Here is a 26,891-nt window from a genome sequence, read left to right on the forward strand (position 1 = left end):
CATACTCGATGAAGTAATTAGATTTGAGCACTGAAAACCACGCCCAGTTTTAGACAAAAGTTTCTGAAATATTCTTTATTTGGAAAGATATATGAACTAATTCCCATGAAAACTCAGACATCTGGACTTAAGTAAATTTCCTGGGTGCCCAGTGGTCTGGAAAATAAAAAAGACATTCTCTCCAAATTAATCAACTTCTGTTTCAATAATTCTGCATAGTAGTCTCCAAAATTTCAGTGGCTTACAACACAAGCATTTTTTTTTTTTTTTTTTTTTTAATCTGTGGAGTGGCTGCAGCACCTGTGTTTCAGCCTGAAGAATGGGCTCAGGTCAGTTCTGCTTATGTTTCACTTTAGGACTGCTGTGGTTTGGATGTTTGTGCCCTCTGAACCTCATGCATGAATTTGATCTCCAATGTGTTAATGTTGGAGGTAGGGGATGGTGGGAGGTGCTTGGGTCAGGTGGGTAGAACCCTCATGAATGTGTCCTCCCTGGGGGTGAGGGGGTTTTCACATTATTTGTTTCTGGCAGAGTTGGTTATGAAAAAGTGCTTGACATTTCCCCACCTTCCCCTCTGTCCATGTGATCTCTTTGCACATGCAAAGAGAGCCTCTTCTGCTTTCTGCCATGAACTAGAACAGCCAGAGAACCTCACCAGATGCAGTTGTCTGGTGTTATACTGTCCAGCCACCTGAATTATAAGCCAAATAAACGTTTAAAATATATTATCCAGTTTTAGGTAGTCTGTTATCACCACACTAAATAGACTAAAACAAGGTCTAAGCTGAAGAAGCAATCACTATCTTGAGTATTTTTCTTTTTCATGGCACAGAGCAGGGCACCTAGAGTGAAAGCTAAACAAGACAAGTCCACAGAAGCACGTGTGAAGCTAACTCATCTTTCATTGGCCCAAGTAGATTATATGTCCGAGCCCAGTGCCAGTGAGGCAGGGAATTATACTACTTCCGCTATAAAACATACCAAGAGCAAAGGCAAAAGCATAATTCTAAACAAATGATACCATCCACTAAACCCTCATAAGGGAAAGAGAATTTAGTGCACCTGTGTACTACTTACAACAACAAAATTGTAAAACGACTTGTGGCAAGTGTTTTAAGAGTTCAAAGGCAACATAAGACACATTTGATGATATGTATTTAAGATATTTAGTGAGTAATCTCAAACTGCCATCCTGCAGTCATGCCATTATTAGTAAACAATTCTCCATGGGTCTTTATGTCATGCCAGCAAGGCAATGACTACCCTTTGTCCAGGATTATCTTTTAAAGGATTTTTGCATAGTAAACAGCCTTGGAAGATAGATGTGATGTCTCCCTGTGGAGTAAAAGGCAAGCATGCTTAAAGCTTAATATCCATATGTGCTTGAACAAAAAATATTATTATTATTTATTACTTTTCAGAAAAATGTATGTTTATTACTATTTATATTATAGTTACTTTTCAGAATATATGTATTTATATATGTAAATCAAGCTTCTTAATTTTGTTATTCAAATTGGCTATACCCTTATAGATTTTTTTTTGTCTGCTTGATTTGTCAATTACTGTGACAGGTATATTAAATCATCCACTCGGATGGTACATTTGTGTATTTTTCTGTGTTTATATCTTTTTTGTGCTGCATATTTTAATCATATGTTACTAAATACACAAAAGTTTAGAATTATCATATCTTTCTGTATAAATGCTTTTGCTATTATTTTGTGTCTCTCTTTATCTATAATAACATTCTTCACATTAGTACCTTTTTTCCTGAATTTCTATATCGTCTGCTCACAAATTTACTTCTCTGGTTCTAAGTTTCCTGTTCTTGGAAACTAGTATGAAGAAATACTGCAGATGGTTCACAAAATCCTACGCAGATATTTATTTTGTAACAACAGTGGCAATGTAATCTAGAAAATTGAAGTTGTGATGATAGCTCCTTGATTCTTACACTTTCAGAAGTGGTAGAGTTTATAGCTCCCAGGGGTAGGCAGTTCTGAGGCATTGCTCTGGCGGTCATTTCTGGATATTATACTATATCAGCCAACAATGTTAAACTTAATTTCTTCTCTTAAATTTCTTTCTTGTTAAACTATCTAGAGTAGATTCTATCTGTTACTGAAACTCACATAACACAGTAACTTACAGCACCACTCTGGTGATAGGAATCTGGAATTGATTCCTGGTTGATCTCCATGGCAGTGATTAAATTATTTTCAAATAGAGTACCAGTAACCTCTACATGCAGATTGCAAATGATTTGCTTAAATTATCATTCACAGTCCCTCTTTGGCAGACTGAATGGATGCTACCATACCATCACAATGCAATGCATCACAATGCAAATGAGGAATATAAGACCATAAGGATGAATGGTTGTTTCACACACTGGCAAGTTTAAGGTGGCAATAACAGGATAGGTTTTAAGTTTTGTTTTGTTTTAATTTAAAAAAAAAGCATGGTAAAAAGAAAATCATTTCTATGACTACCCTAAAAAAAGAAAAAAATGCAGAGCCAGATGCTCTGGGTTGAGAAATTACAACATACATTAAATTCACAAAATCTTCTAGTATCTTATGTACTAATTAGAGTATTCATTGGGAAAGAGTTGGAGACTGATACTGAGAATAATGATATTTGAAATGATTTATTTGATTTAAATGACTCCCAAACTCCCACTCCCATGAAGCCTCACTTGACCGCAGAGTCATGCCTTGCTTATAGACCCTGAAGGGGCATTACCTCATGTCCACCTCCACTGCCTGTCAGTGCTAACAGCGCCACTACTAAGGTCAGATTCAGCATGCTGAGTCCCAAAGGACCAGAACATTTACGCACCATAAAAAAGATTATAATGTTAATACATATATGGCCAAAAAAATCCAAATTGTGGGTAAAAGTAATTTCTGGGAACACTAGACCAAAATAGAGAGAACATGGTTTCAGATTAATTGAGTTTATTGATAATGAATATATATATACATACCAGTCATGTGCTATATACTGTGGTATATGTAGTGTAGTCTGGTAAAATATAATAAGAAACATACATGTATTTTAATTTTCCAGTACCAAAAAAAAAGTAAAAAGATGAAGGTGAAATTAATTTTAGTAATACATTTCATTTTGTAATATATTTAAAATATCATTTCAAAATAAAATCATTATAAAACTATTGATGATATATTTTCCTTTCTTTTACTGTTCTTCCAACTCCAGCATGATTTTACATTTATAGCTTATCTAATTTCAGATACTAAATTTTTATCAGAAATATTTGACTTATTTATATATAATAAAACAAATTGAGAAAGTAGATTCAGATCCCCAGATTTTCCAAATATAATTAAACATTTTTCAGTAACAGAATAAAATACCAAAATAACATTTTACATTAATATTTGCATCTAGATTGAAAAAAATCCTGTTGACATCACCAGGGAAATTTGATAGGTAATTACTTCAAGAAAACTAGAGTAGTCTACTATATATTTGAAAGGAAAGAAAGCAGGAAGAATGGAAAGAGGAAAGGAAGGAAAACAGTAGAAGACAGGAGACAGGGGACAGGAGAAAGGGAGGGAGAAAGTGAGGACGAGATGGAAGAATGAAGAAATTAAGGAAAGAAAATAACAAGAGTAACAAAGGGTTTCTGGAAATTAACAATATTTTCAATATATAGCTAGAAAGAGATAAGTTTTGAGGGCCAGCTATTGATGTGAACAATAAACTGAAAACATATCCTAATATAAAGAGCCAAAGAAAAAAGAAAAAAGAAAGCAGATGTAAGAGAAGAGTTAACAAGGAGATTTACTTCCAGTTATTTAACAATTGCCTATGCTTCAGAGCTGAGAATGAGATAGAAACGAGATAGAAAACACAACCACTACAAACAAAATAGAAAACACAAATCCCTGGAAAATACTCTGAACACAGTCTTCAAAGATTTGACTGTTTACAAATTACTGAAGCAAGATAAAAGAAATAATGTATATACAAAACCATCCTACCCACAAGGGTTAGAAAACAGACTGATCTAAGACAGTGCTCATAACACCAGATTCCGCAAACCTGTGTGGTGACATCTTGAAAGTTTTGAAACCTATGCAAGCAAACCATTGTGAACTTCAAATTCTAAGTTAATATATTGTAGTGTAAGGCAAAATAAAGACATTTTCAGTCATAAAGTAATGAGAGTGTTGATTACCATTATATTACATAAAACTAAATATTCTGGCCGGGTGCTGTAGCTTACACCTGTAATCCCAGCACTTTCGGAGGCCGAGGCAGGTGGATCATGAGGTCAAGAGATCGAGACCATCCTGGCCAATATGGTGAAACCCCGTCTCTACGAAATATACAAAAATTAGTTGGGTGTGGTGGCGTGCACCTGTAGTTCCAGCTACTCAGGAAGCTGAGGCAGGAGAATCGCTTGAACCCGGGAGGCAGAGGTTACAGTGAGCCAAGATGGCACCACTGCACTCTAGCCTGGGCAACAAAATGAGACTCCAAAAACAAAACAAAACAAAACCAAACCCTAAATATTCTGAAATATTCTCTTGGAAAAGAAAAAAAAAAAAAGTGGAAGTAGGACTATGAGAAAGTTGATATAAGCCACTAAAAATAGTGACAGAATGACTTCAGGATGAAGAAGAATAGGCGAAAATATATTTTTGAAAAGTAATTGTCCTGGATGTTTAGAAAAATGTATTTTGGCAAAGTTTAGGGCCTTATGGATTATTTACTTTTCTCAAGTTACTCTAACTGCAATACAGAGCTCTGAAGTGATGATATTCAGTGTCATAATATATTCAAACATAATATATTCAATGACAGCCAAAAATTTCAAAAGTAGATAATGTTCTTACTATTTCAAAGCATACAGCAAAGTTAAAAATTATAAAATGAAAATATACACAACAAAACCAAAACAAATGTAGACATGAGGAAAGATGGGAAGTTACATAATGAGGAGAAATTCTTTATCTCATAGTGAACATTAAACATAAATGTCGAAGTTTTTTTTTTAATTCTAAGAACATTATGTAATATATTTTAATTATATGTTTATAAGAAATTTATTTTATTCTTACTTCTTCTTGTCTAGAGATCATTTTGAATTAAAAGAAAATCATGTTGTCCCTATTCTAGTTTTTGCATTTAATATATAGAGCGTATTTATTAATAGGTTTTAAAAGTTCTCTTCTACTTCTCCTCTATTTTTTTTTTCTAGAGGAAATAGAAGTTAACATGAACATTTGAAATGACTGGCAAAATACATTTATATATTCTAACAAAGCAAATGCACTTTTAAACCTCCCATGTCGTAAAATTCTTCTCAAATGAAAGATGGAAAAAATTTGGGGTAAGAGGTAACCAAATCACCCAAAATAAAAAAAGATTTTTAAGTAGAAAACTAATACTACATAGCAGAACTTCTCTATGTGTTCAAAATCCTAACATTTTTCTTAAGGAGTTGGGATGGAGTCAACAAGTCCCAAATCAGTCTTTCTATATTAAAAAGAGACAAAAGGGAGAATCTAATGAGCTTAAACTCAGAGCCACAGAGATAATGAGAGCAAGAGACCTTGGTCTGTAAGCAGCGACTCCCTTTGTTTCACATTGAATACCCTCATCTAGTTATTACTTCTTCCTCCAGTAATCTGTCAAACAATGAGGGACTAGAATTTTAAAAGGTGCATCGCCACAGAAAGCAAGCCAGTGCTGAGCTAGTGAAAAGGTGAAATAATGAGATTGACATTGCTGACACTGGAAATCTGGTGATATAAAGATTAGTTTACAATCAAATTACTCTCATATTCACTTATAGCCAAATAAGTAAAGAGGCCACCTGTAAAGTATTTTCGCCACGAGCATTGGTATGGAGACTGTTATAATAAACACATGTTTTAGGCAGCAAGGAATTCAGTGGAAGTTGCTAGACACACAGGTTGTTTAAAACTAAGCAAGATTCTCCTAAATGAATGATTCATCCATAGTAGCAACACTAATTCATTATTGACTTCCAGTTTATATCTATTTTCATTTTTTCCAATCTGTTGCAGTGCAATAGAAGTGGTGGTTTGTTGTGTTGTTGTTTTAAAATGTTGTTTTAAGTACATAATTTCACTCCATTTGTGCCAGGAAAATGCCCAAACACCTTCATTAGAAATAAAGCAAATCTGTTCAACAGTACTCTGAACAGCAGGCACTGTATGCTTTATTGAACAGAAAAGCTTTAACAAGCCTTATCGTGTACACATGTTCATTGTGCCTGTGTCTGTTTATGTTCTCCAACTTCCTGAAAATGTGGGTACAACAACAAAGTAGTGTTTAGCTACCCTACTTACTTGGCCAGGTGGTTGATTATATGGTTTGGCATATTTTTTGCAGGTGGTATACAAAATCATATGTACGAGCTGTTCAGTCCACTGAACAGTTTTTTGTAACATTTTTTGCTAAATGACACAGCCCCAGCCACACATAACAACATATAATGATGCCAGAGTGATATCTTCACTGGATTCATTTAGCTTTGCAAAGAATTACCTAAGAAAGACATTTTCCTGCTTTCATTTCTGTTTCATGCTGGGTAATGTTGGCAAGAATTATTCATGGCACATGTGAGCAATTCAAAGAAATATTGTAAAACAAAAAAAAAGGCAGCTTTGCAGAGGTGCGCTATCTGCTTGATGACTTGGCATGCTGCCCCTGGTGCTTGGCATAGCACCCTAGCTGCTGGCACAGGGGATGTTATATATACTTGCCATTGGGCCTCTACTGTGCTACTTGCTGTGCACGATCAATATCGACCAACTGCATAAACAACCAGATGAACCTTGTATCTGAGGGATAGCAAATAGCATTTGAATTATTTTACATAAATCTGAAAATGTAATAGCAGTTGACATTCCTATTAGTATTATATCTGAGCACGATGATCATAATTGAGTAACATTAAATTTAGTTTATTGAACAGCAGTCCACTGCCCGCTTTCCTGTGACTGCGATCTGTGTAATGAAACCAGCAGTACGAAAAATTCTCTCAGTGGGTACACTTCCTGGAGAGCAGCCAAAGTATTTATTGCTATTTGTGCAATTAATGGCCGTATCGATTTCTTTTTTTTTTTCTAGTAAATAGTAGATAAGTTGTGTTAAGTTTTCTTAGCTCTTCAAGGTTTGTTTCAGCTGTAATTAATGTGACTATAAGAATAATACTCAATTGTTCTCAGGAACTGGTTTTCATGTCTGCAGCATTTTCAACTTATACATTACTCTGGTTTGAAATGATTAAATTGATAAGTGACTCTATTGCCAAAATAATCCCATATGCTGAAGTATGATTTATTAATGTTCAAAAATCAGAAGGTAAAACTTCACTAGCCAAAATGCTGTGGTGGTTAATCATCTGTTCTTCCAGCTAATTCCATAATCCTCAGTGTGACAATCAATTCATCATGCTGAAATGGAAAATTCATATAAATCATATTTCCAAGTTCTACAGGCAGTCAATAAAATACATTGCACATTTCCCATAAATTATGTGATATAATGTTAATTTATTTTTCACATTAAAAACTCTAACTACCCTATGTGTTTATATTTTGTGCTTGTAAAATGATGAGCCTCATCCTGGCACATCTACACAATTACACCATGCACATGAAAGAAGATGTGAAGCCCTCTGATTTACGAAGAATTCACAGAAATACTGGGAAGTCCACCTCCTCTAGTATGATCGAATGTTCTAATGTCTTCTCCTACTTTGTTCTTATGTCTTACTGACCAGGATTCAAAGGTCTTCTTTAGTGTATTTCTCACTTGCAGGAGATGGCTAATATAAAGAAGGTCAGTGTTGGCATCATTTTGTGCATTCTTGCTATAGAGGGAATGAGAGTAATCTACATTCCAGTTTATATGCTCCTCTTTCTTTTATTTCAGTTCCATACATCACCCTAATTACATGGTTAGAGTGAATATTCTACAATTCCTTTCTTTCTTTTTTAACCTTTTCTCTAAAATCTATTTAGTATACACAATAAGAACTAAAATATAGGAATGTATCATTTGCAGACATCCCAATGGGTCACATGATTCATAATTCTCTAAGGAAAAGAATTATAGTGGGAAGGGCTTTCTGTCTTTAGTAGATACAATCCCTTATGTTGTCCTATTAAAAATAAGACTGCAGTTTCTAAATATGACATGGACATGGCACAATAAATGTCTAACTTTATTCCATTTTATATGTCATATTAAATTTACTAAATTATGCAACAGGTCAGAATCCCAAATACTCCCTAAAGAAGAGTCCACCTGTACATATTTAGGGCTCACATAGTCAGCAGAAATAACACATTTAAGGAAACAGTCTGGATCCTGAGTTTGTTTTCCTTCTGACTTCTGTCTGTTATTTCTCATAAATCCTTCATATCAATACTCTTTTTTATGTGGATTTTAGATCTGCTATGTTCCATCTAAAAATGGCTAATCACTTGCTCTCTCTGACTGTAGTTCATCCTCTACCTCAATGTCCTGGTTATCCTTAGGTCTGACAGGCAAATTATTTTTCATATGAGGAGTTTCTCAACTCAGTTCCTGCAAGTTACTTTATGAAAAGAACATTAGAGAACTTGTCATATACAATCTGATTTTGTTGAAAAATTTGTTAAAACACATACACACACACACACACACACACACACACACACAGAGGCTGGGCACGGTGCCTCATGCCTATAATCCTAGCACTTTGGGAGGCCAAGGTGGGTAGATCACCTGAGGTCAGGAGTTTGAGATCAGCCTGGCCAGCATGGAGAAACCCTATCTCTACTAAAAATACAAAAATTAGCTGCACGTGGTTGCAGGCACCTGTAATCCCAGCTACCTGTGAGGCTGAGGCAGGACAATCACTTGAACCTGGTGGGGTGGAGGTTGCAGTGAGCTGAGATCGTGCCACTTCACTCCAGCCTGGGCGAAAGAGTAAAACTCCATCTCAAACAAAACAAAAAAACAGAATTATATGTCTACCACTGAGAATGAAATTAACATTTTTTTGTAATGACTCATCAATAACACATTGCTATCTAACAAATTGTTCTTTCCTTGAAATGTAATTACTAATATTTACATATAAGAAATGATATTTCTTCTGGAAAAGAAAATTTGTCTTAAAGAAGATTTACCAATGAGGCTAAAACCCACCATATTCAGGGTAACAAATTAGTTCAGTCAGTTTCTACACTGTATACAAAAGCTGACAAAAGAAAAGGGTTCAGGGGCAAGAGCCAAGATCTGGCTGATGGAACACAGCAGTTAGCACTTGCTACTTGAGTACCTAGGGATATGGGCACTAACCTCTGTGATGACTGTATTTCAGCCAAAGATGCAGCATAAGCTGATATATGTTATCACAGACTGAGCCATAAAAGTCTATGGAACACAAGCTCCTTTTTACAAGAAGGGCTAACTCTACAGTATTATATGACTTAACAATATAACAGCTGGAATGGAACTATAGCTTTTCATTCAGAAATTCTTGCTCTTCCAGAAGCATGAATTCATCTATTAGGTAACAGGAAGTGTGTGTGTGTGTGTGTGTGTGTGGTGTGTTTGTGTGTGTGTAAGGACATTTTTACAAATGTGATCTCCTAAGGGTGTGCAGATCTGAACTTAGCTCTTCATTACTCAAAACACTTCAGTGGCTTCCAATTATATTTATCCTAAACCACTAATAACTGAGATTTCAATCATAGCACAAAGGAGGAGGAGAGAAGTTGAGCTACTTGGGGCCAAGGTTGGGTATTTTACCAGAATCAAATTAAAATTCTATTGCAATCTCTAGGGCAACCACTAAGAAAAGTCAAAATTATATAGTTTAAAAAATCACAGCTACTCAGGAGGCTGAGGCAGGATAATAGCTTGAACCCAGGTGGTGGAGGTTGCATAGAACCGAGATCGCACCATTGCACTCCAGCCTGGGTGATAGAGTGAAACTCTGCCTTAAAAAAAAAAAAAAAAAAAAAATCAACAGAGAAATAAAACTATTTATTTAACTCAATATAAGACAATAAAGTAATCACAGAAGAACAACAAAGACACAAGACAAATTCAAAGTAAATATGAAAATGATAGATGTAAATTCCACAATACAAGTTAACTAAAAAGGTAATGATCATCAAATTGGCTTAAAAAAATCAAGATTCAACCATATGGTGTTTTTGAGAGAGATTCCGTAGATTCAAAAGCACAAATAAGTTGAAAATAAAGGAATGGCAAAAGATATACATATATCTGTCAAAAAATAACCACAGGAGAGTTGGAGTGGCTACATTAAGATATGAGAGACTTTAAGAGACGTTACGATGGACAAAGAGTGACAAAAGGGTCCATCAGTGTTCATAATGATGAAAGGATAAACTCAGGGGAGAAAAAAAAATGTTTATGCACCTCACAACAAAATCCAAAATAGTTGAAGCAAAAATTGGCAGAATTGAAAGTTGAAATAGGAAATCCAACAATAATCTTCAATAAGTTATATTCCCCACTCTCAATGGTTTATTTTTAATTGTTAACTTTTAGTTTAGGTTTGGGGGTACATGTGAAGGTTTGTTACATAGGTAAACACAGGTAGCAGGAGTTCGTTGTACGTATGATTTCATCACCCTGTATAAAGCCCACTACCCCATAGCTATCTTTTCTGGTTCTCTCCCTCCTCTCACTCTCTATCCTCAAGTAGACCCCCGTGTCTGTTATATTCTTTATCTTCATTAGTTCTTAACATTTAGCTCCCACTTATAAAGAAGAACATGCAGTATTTGGTTTTCTGTTCCTTTGTTAGTTTGCTAAGGATAAATAGCCTCCAGCTCCACCCATGTTCCCACAAAAGACATGATCTCATTCTTTTATATGGCTGCATGATATTCCATGATATATATGTACCACATTTTCTTTATCCAATCATTGATGGGCATTTAGGTTAATTCTATGTCTTTGCTATTGTGAACGTTGTTTCAACGAACATTCACATGCAGCTGTGTATATGGTAGAATGATTTATATGCCTCTGTGTATATAACCAGTAATGGGATACCAGGTCCAATAGTAGTTCTGCTTTTAGTTTTTGAGGAATCACCATACAGTATTCCACAATGGTTGAACTAATTTACACTCCCACCAACAGTGCACTTTCTCCTCTACCTCACCCGCATCTGTTATTTTCTGACTTAATTATAGTCATTCTAACTAGTATGAGAGTATCTCACTGTAGTTTTGATTTGCATTACCCAATGATCAGTGATATTGAGCCTTTTTTTTTGTGATTGTTGTATGAAGTATGTCTTCTTTTCAGAAATGTTTGTTTATAACCTTTGCCCACTTTTAGTGGGGTATTTTTCTCTTGTAAATTTGCATAAGTTCCTTATAGATGGTGGATATTAGATCTTTGTCAGATGCATAGTTTGCAAAAATGTTCTCCTATTCTGTACATTGTCTGTTTATTCTATTGATGGTTTCTTTTGCTGTGCAGAAGCTCTTAAGTTTAATTATATTCCACTTGTCATTGCTTTTGGTGTCTTTATCATGAAATCTTTGTCCGTTACTATATTAAGGATGGTATTGCCAAGGTTGTCTTCTAGGGTTTTTATAATTTTGAGTTTTACATTTAAGTCTTTATTCCATCTTGAGTTAACTTTGTGTATGGTGTTAGGAAGGGGTTCAGATTCAATCTTCTGCATATGTCTAGCCAGCTAACCCAGCACCATTTATTGAATAAGGAATCTTTTCTCCATTGCTTGTTTTTGTAAGATGGTGGTAGATGTGCAGCCTTATTTCCAGGTTTTCTATTCTGTTCCATTAGTCTGTGTGCTTGTGTTCATACCAGTACCATGTTGTTTGGGTTACTGTAGCCTTGTAGTATAGTTTGAAGTTGGGTAACTTCAGCTTTGTCCTGTTTCCTTAGAATTGCCTTACCTATTCGTGTTCTTTTATAAATTCAGCTAAAAATCACTAAGAATACACAAGACTTAAACAACGTTATCAACTAAATTGATAAATTGTAAAAATTAAAATTTTTAACACAATTAATCCAAAGTCTGCAGTATACAAGTTCTTTCAACTGCATATGAAATATTCTCCTGGATGGACTATATGTTTAGCCACAAAATAAGTCTGAATAAATTTTAAAATATTGAAACCATATAAAATATGTTTTCTGACTAGAATTAAATTGAAATCTATAACAGAAGCAAGAATCTGAAAAATGCTAAACATTTGGAAAATAAACATTTTAAAAAAATGTCTCAAAGAACAAATTATAAAGGAAATAGATAAGATTTTGAACTGAATAAAAATTAAAACACCCCTTAAAACTTATGAGATATAGGTAAAGCAGTATCTAGATGTAAATTTATATCCTGAAATCCCTGAATCAGTAAAGAAAAAAAAAAAATCCTCAAATCAATAGCCAAGCTCCTGCTTTAAGAAACTAGAAAAAAGGCAAACTAAGTAAAAAGCAAGCAAAAGCAGGCAGCATAGCCATAATGATTGGAGCACAAATAAATAAAACTGAAAGCAGAATCAATAAAGAAATCAATGAAACCAAAGTTTGTTTTTGTTTTGTTTTGTTTTGTTTTGAAATGTTAAACAAAACTGACAAACCGTTAGCAAGTTAGATCAAGAAATTAAAAGACAAGGCACACATTACCAACCAAAGAATAAAAGAGAGAAGGTTATTATTAACAACCAAACAGATAATAAAGGGATAATAGAGGGACACTATGAACACATTTTTGCCAACAAGTTAGTATGGTGCCAAAGCTAGTGAGTGATAAAAATAATTTAGAAACTGGGAAAATAACCTTGATCTACTCTCCTGAGAACTAGGAATGGTTCATTACGAAGACTAATAATCTAACCATAAACGTAAAAAACTGGACAATGTTTGAGGATCATAATGGATATTTTAAAACAAAACAAAAACTAAATCACAGTGATATATTCTGGGGAAAATACAGCTAGTAGGAAGAAGCATACTCTAACAGAAATAACTTGTACTTCAAGCTATTAAAAATCACTCTAGTTTTCTTGATTCTCAAAGACTGAAGTAGGTATCTCTTTTCTGTGCTACAGTATACTTCTTTCATAATAGTCCCTATTATACTCTGTATTGAAATCACCTGGTGACTTATTTATGACACCTGACATCAAATTTTTGAGGATAGAGACAATGTTTTCTGCATTGTCATATTCCTATTGTCTAGTACATAGTTGGAGCTCATCAGATATTATATTTACTTGAAAGACTGAATGAACAGACATAAGATGAGAATTTCCATCCAGCTCTCAAATTAACTGGGTGACTGAGACGTAAGCAATAAGGAGTAACTATAGTGTCTCCATGTTGGCCTTCTGTGACATTCTGTGAAATCAATTTGGAATGGTATCAAGATGGAATCCAGTTTATCCATCCCCTAGGTCATATCAATTGCCTTCATAAGGTTTGAATCTGAGCTCCTGATCACTCCAGAAGCAGGCCTGGCACTCACCAAATCATTACTGCTCTTCTAATGGACTAGAGCAGGAACCAAGGTTCTGCCACTTTGTAATGCTACCAATCCCGGATCAAAAAGAGGTGGAGCTACTGCTTCCCAACGAAGGCTGTAACTCAAAAACTCAATAGACCGAAGGTCAGTGCCTCTCCTCCGCAGGATGACAACAAGCCTTTTCAGATCTCTGAGCACTCTTTGGAATACAGTGCACAGCAGTGCCGCAGCTCCTCCTCCTCCTCCTGAAGCTAATCTTTCCTGGTAAACTTGGCTCCAGCCAACTGCTAGTGTGAGGTCCTGCCCTTTGCTTTTGATTATATGACACTGGCTTGGGCAAGTCTCTCTGACACTAAGCTTCTATGTCATCTAAAAAAGAAGAAACAAAGTAAAAGTCTGTGATTTGACTTTGATTTCTCCCCAAAATCTGTATTTGTGAGTAAATTATGAGCCAATGGACTGAAATTGCTTGTTCACATCACCTTAATGTGGTAGAGAGAAGTTAACATAGGCAGACTGGCTAGGCAAAGAGAAGCATTTTATTTCTAGTAATGAGGGAAGACTTGGTGGCATAATTTTGAAATTTGAGGCTCCAAGGAATATTGTGCTAATGCTCCTTATCCAACTTTCTGCACCCAGAATTGTCCTTCATGTGCCCTTTGCTCTCTCTACATTCTGAAGAGAAAGTTGGACTATACAATAATATTTTTGACTGGAGTAACTATAAATTAATGAGATAAACTTGTCTCTGTGACTAGTGGTTGAAGTCCTATTGACTTACATACACAATGAACGTCATGCCAGGAACTCAAAAAATGTTTCAAGACACCCAACCTGTATCAAAAACGATTTGCAAGGTCTTTGTCTAATTATTTTAAAAAATAGATGGCTAACTGAAATTAAAACTAAGAAAGCTGCTAGACTTTGAATATTTGTATATTTTGTTAGATATATACATGTATACATACACATATATATGGAAAATGTTAATGCAGCAGTCTTGTTTTATTCTGTTCTTGCCTATTAGTAATCGTGATTACACGCAAACTCTGAGAACAAAACAACTTGAATTATTTTTGTAGCTATTGAGTGATGATGTTCTTTCTATACATCCCAAGCATTCTGTACATCCATGCATCCCAAGTGCATCATGATGGACCAGGTTGTCAGCATGTTCAGAGTAAACATGAAGATTCATGATGTGCATCTAATGCCTGGTTCGGGGTCCGCACCATGTTGGAGCCCAAGACTCAAGTGGGCTTTCCTGGGTAAAGATTGCTTCCACATAATCTACAATTTGCAGGTAGAGAAAATGATGCATCTATAATGTGATACTCACAAAGTGAAGGCAAGGAAGCCTGTGTTTGTGACCATTCCCCTTCGCCTATTGCATATCTTTTTCCTGTAATCTTTCACTATACGCTTTGCTACAGTAACTGTTAACTGTTGTGTATAATTTTATATTTAGTTACATGAGTCCTTCCAGTAAATTAGAGAGCTTGTGCAGTCATTGGTCTACCAAAATAGCACGTTTCATAATAATTTTATGAATTGGTTTATGATAATCAGTGATATACTTTCAAAAAAGATAACTTCATAGAATTACAATTTTCCTTCTTTTAATACAATTAAAACACTCATATGAGGTATTTAGTCAAATTCATAGAGAAAGGAAGTAGAATAATGATTGCCAGGGACTGGGACAGGATGGAATAAGAAGCTTTGTAATGGGTACATAGTTTCAGTTTTGCAAGATGAAAAATATTCCGCTGATGGATTGTGGTGTTGGTAGCACAACTATGTTACTACACCTAATGCCACTGAACTGTATGCTTAAAAATGGTGAAAATGGTAAATTTCATATATATTTTTCCCATAACATTTAACATAAGTTATTAAAACATTAAATAATAATGTTTTACTAGCATAATGTTTAAAGTCAGTTGCAATTAATAAATGTCTTTGTATCTCTGTATTTTATTTTATTATCAAAGATAGACTTACTAAGGTCCCAATTATCAACTAATACATCTGAAATTAAAACTTCCCAGGAAGCAGCAAGTCACCCTTTCCCATTCCTACTGTTCCTCTCTATTTTAGGCCTTCATCTTCTTCTTGAGAATAGTCTAACTGCTCAGTATTTCCCATTCCCCTCAAGGTCTCAGGGACCTGGTTACAATCCATATTCTTTTTTGTTTAAATATTTCTCATTCTCCAGAGCTAATGAAATATAGTCCAGTCCCTATAATCTAGTCTTGAAGACACTTTATTTTTTCACCAAAGTCACTACTACTACTACTCTGCAAAATATTGTATGTTGGGTCCTGAACTTTTCACTCCTATCCAAACATACCATTCTCTTTTATACTTCTAGACCACTACATTTCTGTAGAGAATTACGCTCTCTACCCCATAAAAATGTGAGAAGGTAATATTGACAGGGTATATTTTGTTCTTTAATTGTCACCTCCTCCGTGACGTCCTCTTCACCTCAGATTCTTTCAGAATTAACACTGATTTACCCAGTATCTTCCAAAAGTGCTTGGTCCACCTCTGTTTTATAGTACTATAAGAGCTGAATAGTTATTTCCAATTTTTTTCTTGTCCCTTGTGGAGGGAGAATAATGCTTTCCCACCACATTAATGTCAGTCCCACCACATTAATGTTATTTGGTCTGGCCAGTGAAATATAAGTGAAATTGGCATGTGTCCCTTCCAGATAAAAATAATATTAAGAATCAGAAATATTTCACAGAGAATATTTCTTTTAGCTTAAGTTCCATAGTGAAAATAACATACAGGAGAACCATAGCCCAATGATGAGGACAATACTAGTTTTTGTAAACCACTGCAATTTGGGGGTCATTTGCTATGGCCGAGATTATCCTTACTAATGCGAGTTCTAACCATGTTCTGTATTATTAATTGGTCTGTAGAGTTAGCTCTTCCCACTAAACTATGAGATTCATTGCATTAAAAACTGCTATTTATCTTTGTTATTTTAATGCCTAACACTTTGCTCAGTTCAGAGATATTTAATACATTTTTTGTATGAATGGACAAATAAACGGGGGGGAAAAAAGGATAAATTTTTAAAGCTATTCCAGTCATTATCATTATGCTCCACTATGTGGAGTTATTTCGCACTGTATCAGAAATGTTGTTTACTCAGTATTCATATATGTGAGTATTTTCATCAACTGGTTTGTTGGGTTAATGATTTGGTCATTCCTTGAAGAGACAGTGATTTAACCTAATAGAGATCAAAGCTACTGATGTTGCCTGAATTTAGATTAGATAAGTATTGCACCTTTCTAGTGTATGTTTCACCATTTTGTTTATGGAGTGTGAAATATATAGCCTTGCGCTGTTTCTGCACCTTTCATCCATGCATAGCCAACAAAATACTGTACGCACCATTTCTGCTAACCTTGGCAAATTAGCAGAGGTATTTGCGTAATCAGGCAGTTGAGTGTTTGTGTAGTTTATCACTTTTTATGAAAAGGGAAATGTGTTAAGGAGGATTAAGCAGAAAAATAACTATCAGTGGCTTATATTTAGAATATTGCTGGAGTAAAATAAGAAAAAATAAAAGCGATGCCAAGTGTTTCATTAAAAAAATATTGTTTCATTAATAAGGTGATATGACAAAACCAAAACTATACGGTTCATTTTTTTTCTTGTCAGTGAGAAAGTAGAGAAACATTTATCTTCCTTTTCTTTTTCTGAGAACACTAGTTCACCTTTAATTCCACGTGACTAGCTCCCAGTATTTTTTTTTCTTTTTCTTTTTTTTTTTTTTTTTTTAGCTAAGATTGTAGTCCTTTGAGAACAATGTTGACAGCTTAGAGCTGACAAAGAATCATTATAATCAGTGCTGAAGATATGAAATCACAATGAGAGAATTCATGTTTATAGTAGCAGGGACCACACACTGTGATAGTTTGCATTAGGAACTCAGCAGGTGCAATATGCAAAACTGAATCACAGTAGTGGATTTGAGGAACTTAGGATATAAAAAGGTCATTTTTGTTCAAGTACCTGTCTACTGTGTTCAAATAAAAAAATACAGAATATTTCCATAAAATTTTGCAGAAGATAACATATTGTGTGTACATGAACTTAAAGATTTCCATAGTGTTAGTGCAAATTATATTGTTTACCTTAATGTCAACAGCATTTGAATGCTAGATACAGAAGTTGATTAAAAGCATTATAGATGTCATTTTATATAAGCAAGAAAAAAAAACTCAAAAAATTACAAATGGCAGATCTTATAAATATTCAAATCACCCAATCGTTTTTCAATTGTTAAGGAGTCGGCTGAGCTGTAGAGATGAGGTGTGAAAAAGTATCGTGAGAGTGAAACCCTATGTTTAAGGGCTGCCCATTCTCTGTAACCACTAGGGTGCACTGAATGTAATGGCATCATTTTTATTCTACTCTTTATACATGGGATGGGGAAGGTGGTTTTGCGAAGAAAGTTAGATTAGTTGTTCCTAAGAAAATTGTCAAGTAAATGAATTATTATTCTTAGAACCATCTCGTTCGTCTGTGTTCTGAACCTATTTGGCATCTTGATAATATTTCACGTCCATCTATTTCACTCATTCATTTTTCAACAGTGCTTTACAAAACACCTATTCTGTCTAGGCACAAGAGGATCATGGAGGTATAGAACATGATCTCTCTTTCTGAGGCATTTGAAGACTAACGGAAGACATGAACACCTAAGCATAATTACAGCAGTGTTGTTAGAGACATGGGAGCCACAAAGAAGAAAGTGCCACACTCTGCCTGAGCTTGTAAGCATTCATAAAGGTGCAGAGCTGTGAGTTGAGGTGTTTTCCCATGGGTATGCACTCACTGAGTAAATAAATAGGTTACTTGAGGCAGAGAGAACATCACATAAAAGGCATAGAGAAAGCAATAAGCAGCTTACTGAGATCGACTTCCAAAGGGTTTGTGAGAAGTGGCTAAACAGAAACAGGAAAGTGGGCAGAATCCTGCCGACTATATGCTAGGAATTTGGGTTTTATCTTGTTTAATTAACAGTCATAGAAGAATATTAACCAGGAAGGCAATATGAACAAGTTTGCCTTTTAAATAATTTGGAAGATTTTTCCAGGGAAACTTAAAATTGCAGGTGGAAAAAAAAGGATCACTTAAAACCTAAACTCCTCATTTTCTCTCCCCACTATTAACCACTTGTAGTCTTGAAAGTTAATTTAAAGATATTCATTTTAAATGTCAATTGCCTACCAACAGCTTACAAGTATTTGTATGCTTTCAATAATATATTCTGTGCAATAATGATCCAAATCGCAATAAAACTAAGTGAAATTTCTTGTACTAGGTTTTTGGGAAGCTTGATAATTTTTAGGTAATCGCTGAAAAGCACCAGCAGCAGGGAGCCTAGATTGTAAGATACTTCACTCTCCAGTCTTAGTGGAAAGATACATAGGCAGAGGGATATGATGGCCTTGAATTTGTCCTGGACCATCCTAACCCTTCAAACCACTGTCCTTAAAATGCTACATACAATTCTTTATTCTTAAGCACTAAGGGATCTTTTTCCATCTTCCCACTTGCTCTTGTTGCTTCTCATCAGTCTTTTAATTAAATTCCAACCTGTGTTAACTGTTATTATTTTTAGGTAGACTCGAAGGTCCTCGTGGACTACAAATGATATTCCCATGTGTAGTACTTAGAATTTATCTCATTACTAAATGGACTTCCTTGAGCACTCAGTAGAAATCCCTAAATGTCAGTGGCCCTTGTTTAAAAGTGTAAAACTATCTAAATTCCTTTTATCACATGCCAAGTGAATTATTTCTAGATATAAATGCATCTCTCTGAAAAACAAGATTTACTTTGTAAATGATTGTGTTACATTAAAAGGGATTTGACAGTGTTTACCACTGGCTTGGAATATCAGAGAAGACAGAATAGCACAAATGAATTTTTAAAAATAATTTTGTAAAATAGCACAGATGGGAAAGTAGTTTATTTTATAATATCAATGTTTTAGATGACAGAAAAAATGTTACCTTCTCATAAATAAACATTTAAATATAAATAAAATATATTTCATTAAAATATAAATTGGGTTTAAAAACTAGGTTCCAGGTACCCAGTTTTATATGCTGTTCAGCAATTACTAGTATTTAGGTTAGTCCACCTAAAAATGCTCCACTGGCCAAATGATTCTTACAAATGTTTGAAAGATCATTCTAGTGTTGTAGTTTGGGTATGTTGTATGACATAACAATTTACCTCTCTCTCACTCTAGTGACCCTAAGTTCTCATTCTGGCTCCATTTCTGGAATTTACAACATTCACTTAGATACCCAACACTCACTCTCCTCAAGCATATTAGATAACAAGTTATTTAGCGTTCTGGGCCAATGCTACATGCCCGTGTCAAAAATTTAACATGTACTACGTTTTCCAAATAAAATAACTAAAGTAAAATCTGAATATTTTTACAACTTTATAGGGAAAGATTTAAGAGCAAAAAAAAAAAAAAAAAAAAAAAGCTTCTAACAATAATAATAATGATAACAAAATTATTAGGATTTGAAGTTTTAATAATATTGAGGAATTTAATAAAATGATTAATGGAAATAGCAAACTTGTTTTTCAAGCTACTCCTTTCTTATAGTTTTGAGCTGGACACAGTTCCTCAATTGTCTCCAGACATTCACTTTAGGTTTTAAAGTATAAGCCAGGCAGAATGGTAAATGCCTGTAGTCCCAGCTACTCTGGAGGCTGAGATGAGAGGATTACTTGAGCTCATGAGCTTGATTCTAGCATGGGCAAATAGTGATACATCTGAGACGTTGTCTCTTAAAAAAAAAAAAAAAAAAAAAAAAAAGCACTGTTTAACTTTAAAAATGTACACATTAATTTTAGCTTTATTTATTTATTTATTTATTTATTTATTTATTTATTTAGAGACAGAATGTCGCTCTGTCACCCAGGCTGGAGTGCAGTGGTGCGTCTCGATTCACTGCAACCTCCGCCTCCCGGGTTCACGCCATTCTCCTGCCTCAGCCTCTGGAGTCGCTGGGACTACAGGCGCCCACAACCACGCCTGGCTAATTTTTGTATTTTTTGTAGAGACGGGGTTTCACCGTGTTAGCCAGGATGGTTTCGATCTCCTAACCTCGTGATCCACCCACCTCGACCTCCCAAAGTGCTGGGATTACAGGCTTGAGCCACTGCGCCCGGCCTGTTTGTTTTTATTTCTAGTAGTGGAAGTGAATTCAGTTTTATTTAATGAAAAACTAATATCTTACATATTTAAAATTAGTTTGAAATTCTTATAACATGTATTTTCTCATATTCAAACAGATTTTTAAAAGCACAGATGTTCTATGGTTTTATTAAAATATTCTATGTTCAGTAGATCTGAACTAGAAAGATGGTCTGAATGTGAACCAATACTGCTGTTTGCTTCTATCAATATATGTGAACTTTACACATATTTTTTTTGTTTCTTTATTTCACATCTATTTGACACTTACTCGTAAGTCAAACCTCATGACAGACACTGCCTGTGGAGAGTTTACTCTCAAGTGAAAGAAGATACAGATGCACACAAATAGCTATAATAAAATATTATAGGTGAATATTAGGACGTTGAGCACAAATGTGGTTCTTTTCTTCCATTAAATTTCAGTAGGGAATATGGCCTTAAAAATACTAGAAAATAAATTATTACATTTCTCATAGTGCCTAAAAGGAGAAATGCAAAGTGTTAGGAAAAAATTTTTAAAAATAAAATAAATGGCATATTTATAACACCTTAAAATTCACAAAATGTTTTTGATATTTCTCTCTTTTTTTTTGTCCAATTGTTGATACTACTGTCACACACTATAAGCACCTAAAGGCTACTGGCTTAGGTATTTATGCATATTGTCCCATTTCATTCCTACTTCAGATTGATTGCTAAGGTAGCAATTACTATCTTCATTTTACTGATGATGAAATAGAAGATTTGGTAAATTAAATAAAACGTCAAAAGTCACATAGCTATTGACACGAAAACAGAGATCCAAAACCAAACTTATCTGACTTTAAAGATCATGAGCTTTCCACTGTGAACAAGACAAAGATTATTCTATTTATAAATGAGAAAAAAAGGGTAATTAATTTGCCCGTGGTAAATTAGAGGGTATATATTTGAACCTAGGGTTTCTGAGTAAGCATTCAAAATACTTTTCATTGTAACTTGTTGACTCTGATGACTCTTTTGTGTTGTATGTTAGCATTTTAAGTAAATTAAGAGGTGAATAAACATTCATACTATACGTTCTTACTAAAGCTTACTGAATGCAACTGTGAAATTTTCTAGAATATAATTTTTGTATCACATTAAATAATTTGAAATTTTTCATTCTAACTCTGTAGAATATATGAACAAAACTAAGAAAAACTCCCTTTAATCACTGACGAATTAATAATTTAATTTTTATTCATAGTATTTTGCAACTGATCCCATGGTATCCTGAAATCATGCACCAATTAGTAACTGATATATTTTCAACACTACATTATTTGGTTCCATAAAGAACAAATAATTAACTTAGTTTTAAAAATTGTGAAAATTAAGAGTCACAGTCCAGTAAAATGAGGTGGGTATCTATGCCAGGGGTGGGGTTGGCTGGTGAGAAACATCAGAGCCCAAGAAATAGTGAAAGTGATGTCCATAGGAAGGCATGATCTGGGATAACCTGGTGTGGAGTCATGGAACCCAACGGTATGAACAGAATATCCTCATAGTCAGGTAGCACAAGAGGGAATCCAAAAACAGTCATGAGAATATCCACTGGAGAGACATAGAGACACCGATATAAAAGCAATGACTGTAACCCTCGAATTAAAGAGGAAACCAAGAGCCCATACTTTAATCAATAAATTAATTGTCTGGTGACAGTCTGGTGACAAATGTGATAACCACATAGTTCAAAGTTCTCCCTCCAAAACTTTTAAGAATTACCAAAGGAAAAATAGTAACTTCACAGTTGGAGAATCCTGGCAGATAACTTATTTATGTGGTCAGAGTGAATATCATCAGCAATGGACAGAATCAAAATCATTCTCTATCTGACAAAATACAATGAGAAATAATAATCTTTCTGTGGTAATCTGCCAAATGGTCATAAACTCAATCTAACACTATGGACACTGAAACCCATATTGAAGGACATTCTAATCTGTCTGCAATCTTCAAAAGTGTTAAGGTCATGAAAGTCAATGGAAGACTGAAAACACTGCCAAATGAAGTAGACTAAAGAGACATGGCAACTGAACCATACGTATGATTTGGAATTGTATTCGTCTTCTTTTGCTGTCCTAATAAATGACCACAAACCTAGTGGCCTAGAATAACTCAAGTGTATTATTTTCTACAGTCCAGAATTTCAATGCTAATCTCAGTCCAGTTAAAGTCAAAGTTTTGGCATGGTTGCATTTCTTTCTGAAGACTAGGGGTGAGAGTGGGGAATCCATTTCCTCCCTTATTCGGGTTGTTGGCACAATTCAGTTCCTTGCACACAGCCCCATACATATTAGAAGCAGCAACTGGATGTGGTCCAAGTCCAATCCTTCTCATGCTGCTGTCTCTCTGCACACAGCTGGGATCAGTTCTCTGCTTTTAAGAAATCGTGTGATTAGATTTGGTCTACCTAGGTATCAGGTTAATTTTCTCACCTCAAGGTCTCTAAACCTAATTGTATTTTGCCATGTAAGAAATCATATTCACAGGTTCTAGCTAATAGAAACAGTTTTGTTTTGGGGATGGAGAGGAAGCACTTCTAAAATTACTGATAGTGAGTGATTTCAGTCAAATGTACAGTCTCCTGAGGGATACACCAAGGTAACCCAATCTTGGAAAGGGACATGAGAACATCAGATATTAGTTTTGCTTTATGTCTACAGTTTTGTAGCATGGTCACAGGCAATGTGAGCTAGCTAAGCTGTTTATTAACATTAGTTCCTTACTTTTTTTTTTAAATTGAGACCAAGTTTCGCTCTTGTCACCCAGGCTGGAGTGCAATGGCATCTCAGCTGGCTGCAACCTCTGCCTCCCAGGTTCAAGCAATTCTCCTGCCTCAGTCTCCCAAGTAGCTGAGATTTCAGGCACCCGCCACCACGCCCAGCTAATTTCTGTACTTTTAGTAGAGACAGGATTTCACCATATTGGCCAGGCTGGTCTCGAACTCTTGACCTCAAGTGATCCACCCAGCTTGGCCTCCCAAAGTACTGAGATTACAGGCATGAGCTACCACGCCTGGCCAGTTGCTTACGTTTTTATTTTTTAGGATTTTTTTGATTCATTTTATTGTTATGCAATATTTACTTTTTCTTAAGATAAGGTAGACATGACTATGATCACAAATTCTACATTTAGATTTCAATTAAATATCTATATCTTAATAAGCACAATTTACATGGGAAACTTGGTTAAAAAAAAAAAAATCTACAAGAAGCCGGGCGCAGTGGCTCATGCCTGTAATCCCAGCACTTTGAGAGGCTGAGTCAGGCAGATCGCGAGGTCAGGAGATCGAGACCATCCTGGCTAACACGGTGAAACCCCGTCTCTACTAAAAATACAAAAAATTAGCCGGGCGAGGTGGCGGGCGCCTGTGGTCCCAGCTACTCGATAGGCTGAGGCAGGAGAATGGCGTGAACCCGGGAGGCGGAGCTTGCAGTGAGCCGAGATTGTGCCACTGCTCTCCAGCCTGGGCGACAGAGCGAGACTCGTCTCAAAAAAAAAAAAAAAAAAAAAAATTAAAAGAAAATATATTAAATCTGGTAAGAAGAAGTTTTGGTGGGTTTCTTTTCTTTAATGTTGTGTCTGTATTAGAGAATGATAATTCTCTAAGGGTAGTTTTTGCTTTTGATTTACTGTTTGAGCTGTTTCTATTGGAAAATCATTTATAGGCAAGAACAGTTTCAGTAATCCAAATCTGCACTGTTTATGACTTCTGAAATAGAAACCAGGTCAAAACCCCAGAATAATAAAATAATTAACCTGAATATCACATTGAATCAGTTTTGCTAATACAGTGCCCTGTAAACAATGCATGACTTATTTAAAGAGATCAAACCAATAGTGAATAAAATAGAATATCATCCATTCATAGGCACATCAGTTGGTAGCTTTGTCTGTGTTTGCAGGTGTGTGTGTCTCTTGATGTGTATGGCTGTACATCAAAAGCCTTAGAAAGACAACTGTATGCTGATAAATACTGTAAATGTCTAATTTCTGGACCTGGAGAGACTTACTCTTAACTTCTTCTAATCATTAACAAAGAGATATTGAATAAAACATCTAATGTTACAAAAGTATTTTGCTATTTATCAGGAAAACAGATGATTAAAACCATTTGTTTTCCATATTCTAATTTGAACCTAAATTTCTGCTTATGTGTATAACATATAAATAATTCCTTAAAAAATTTGTTGTCTACTTTGTCCATTTTAGCTTTTAAATATTTTACACCAGATTTTATTCTGAAAATAAAAATTTTTAAAGGCACATTAGAATTACAGAAAATAACTGAGTAAAAATAAATTTCAAAAGAGTATTTACTTGATGCTATGATCAGTAAACATTTGAACTGATATGAGACTGAAGTTTTCAGAATTTCAATCTTTTTCTCACTAAATCATGAAATTATTAGGTAGACATAAAAGCTACAACCAAATCTCTTGCATAAGTAGTAATTAGGCTAATTTATATATGTATTTTTTTTCCAAATATACAAAGTCTTTCTTTGGTATTTTTTTTCTAACATAGTTCTATTGAAATTTTGACTATAGCATATTTTCATTTTTTAAATTAATTTTGCTCTTGTGTACTTTCTCTCATGAGAATCGTGAATAATGAAAAATCACATATTTTTAAGAGAAAAGAGTGAAAAATGTAGTTATATTTTGCTCATAGTTCATGATCTTACCATTAGTTGGTGGCACTAAGGTAATTATATTAAGAAGCAAACCTCCTAGGCTGGCTTTTTGTTTCCAGATAATTCATTCATATGTATTTATTTGTGTTGTATTTAATGAATCTCTAATTTTATATTATTTGAATGATCCTTATTATATAAGGCATTCTCTACTACCAAATGGCAGTGTTACTTTAATTTGCTCTATTGGAACGCACAAGCCTTAAAGACTACTACTTAGCTCATTGATGGATCAGGCAAATAATACATTTGGCAAATATCTGTAAGATGTAAAAGTTTAATTACCAAGAAAATAATTTTAGACTGCCCTTTTTTCCCATTTTCCCCCAGATATTTCATGATTCTGAAGAAGAATTAGAAGTGAGATTTGAGAAAATGTAGAAAAATGTAAGAATGTAAAGTGGCTAAAGTGATACACGCGCGCACACACACACACACAGAAACACACACCCACACCTCAAAATAAAACCTGAGATGGTAAAAGGGTGATGGAAAAGAAAATATGACTCAATATGGGAAGGAAAAAGGAGCCAAATGTACAACAGAATTGGGAAGTATCAGAAGAGGTTATGAGAAACATTTCTGAAGATTATGTATTTAATTCTTTTAATTTTTTTTTAAAAAGTTGCAGATATGCTTTGGATTTTCTTGAAGATTAGAAGTTTTCTTAACCATCCACCACTTTTTTGATTGGTTATTATTGTCTCTACGTTCTGTGAAACAAACTGATGGATACTAATGGCACAGTTACAGTTATAGCTAGTCAGTTGCACGGTTTACGCACATAGTTCTGCTACCAATGTTTAGTAGTGAATTAAACATTTTGGCTATATTTGTCCCCAAAGCTATAATTTAGTTAATCATTACATATAGCAATAATAACAAGTAAAACACAAAGAAGAAGAATTTTTTGTTTTTATGGTAATTGTGTTGGGTGCTTTGGATCCTCCCAATAAAGTTGACTTCCCTAAAATAATTACACTTGAATTAGGTATAGAGAAGTTAATTGTAAAAAATTGAAAGTTACTGTAAATCTTCTAATCATAGTTCTTTGTAAGTGTACTTAAGTTATTGCTCCACTTGAAATAAATGAAAACTGGAAATCTGAGGTGATGAATTATGGATCCCTTTTATGTATGAAAGATGACAAGGAAATCTAATCTGCTGACTTATACTAAAATAAAATACCTTGGCCTGGGATCAAAGATAGGTGAAAGAATTAACATTTATGTTTTTTAATTAAGATAAAATGTATAAGTTTTTATGTACATATTTTATGACTTCCTGATATAACAAAAAGTGTTGATAAAAGAACCCAATACTGGTTCTAATGATATTCGATTAGAATTAAAGAGTTTCTATGATTA

The 26,891-nt window shown here is 34.6% G+C and overlaps 1 long non-coding RNA gene across 1 annotated transcript; it reads left to right on the forward strand.

The window, feature by feature from the left end:
• Positions 1–278: 278 nt before the first annotated feature.
• LOC119627525 (uncharacterized) lies at positions 279–26,891 on the forward strand. The gene is made up of 3 exons (XR_005243702.1): positions 279–329; positions 25,855–25,911; positions 26,156–26,891. It is a non-coding gene; the product is annotated as an uncharacterized lncRNA (long non-coding RNA).

Source organism: Chlorocebus sabaeus, chromosome 3, assembly GCF_047675955.1.
Source record: "Chlorocebus sabaeus isolate Y175 chromosome 3, mChlSab1.0.hap1, whole genome shotgun sequence".
NCBI classification, from domain to species: domain Eukaryota; kingdom Metazoa; phylum Chordata; class Mammalia; order Primates; family Cercopithecidae; genus Chlorocebus; species Chlorocebus sabaeus.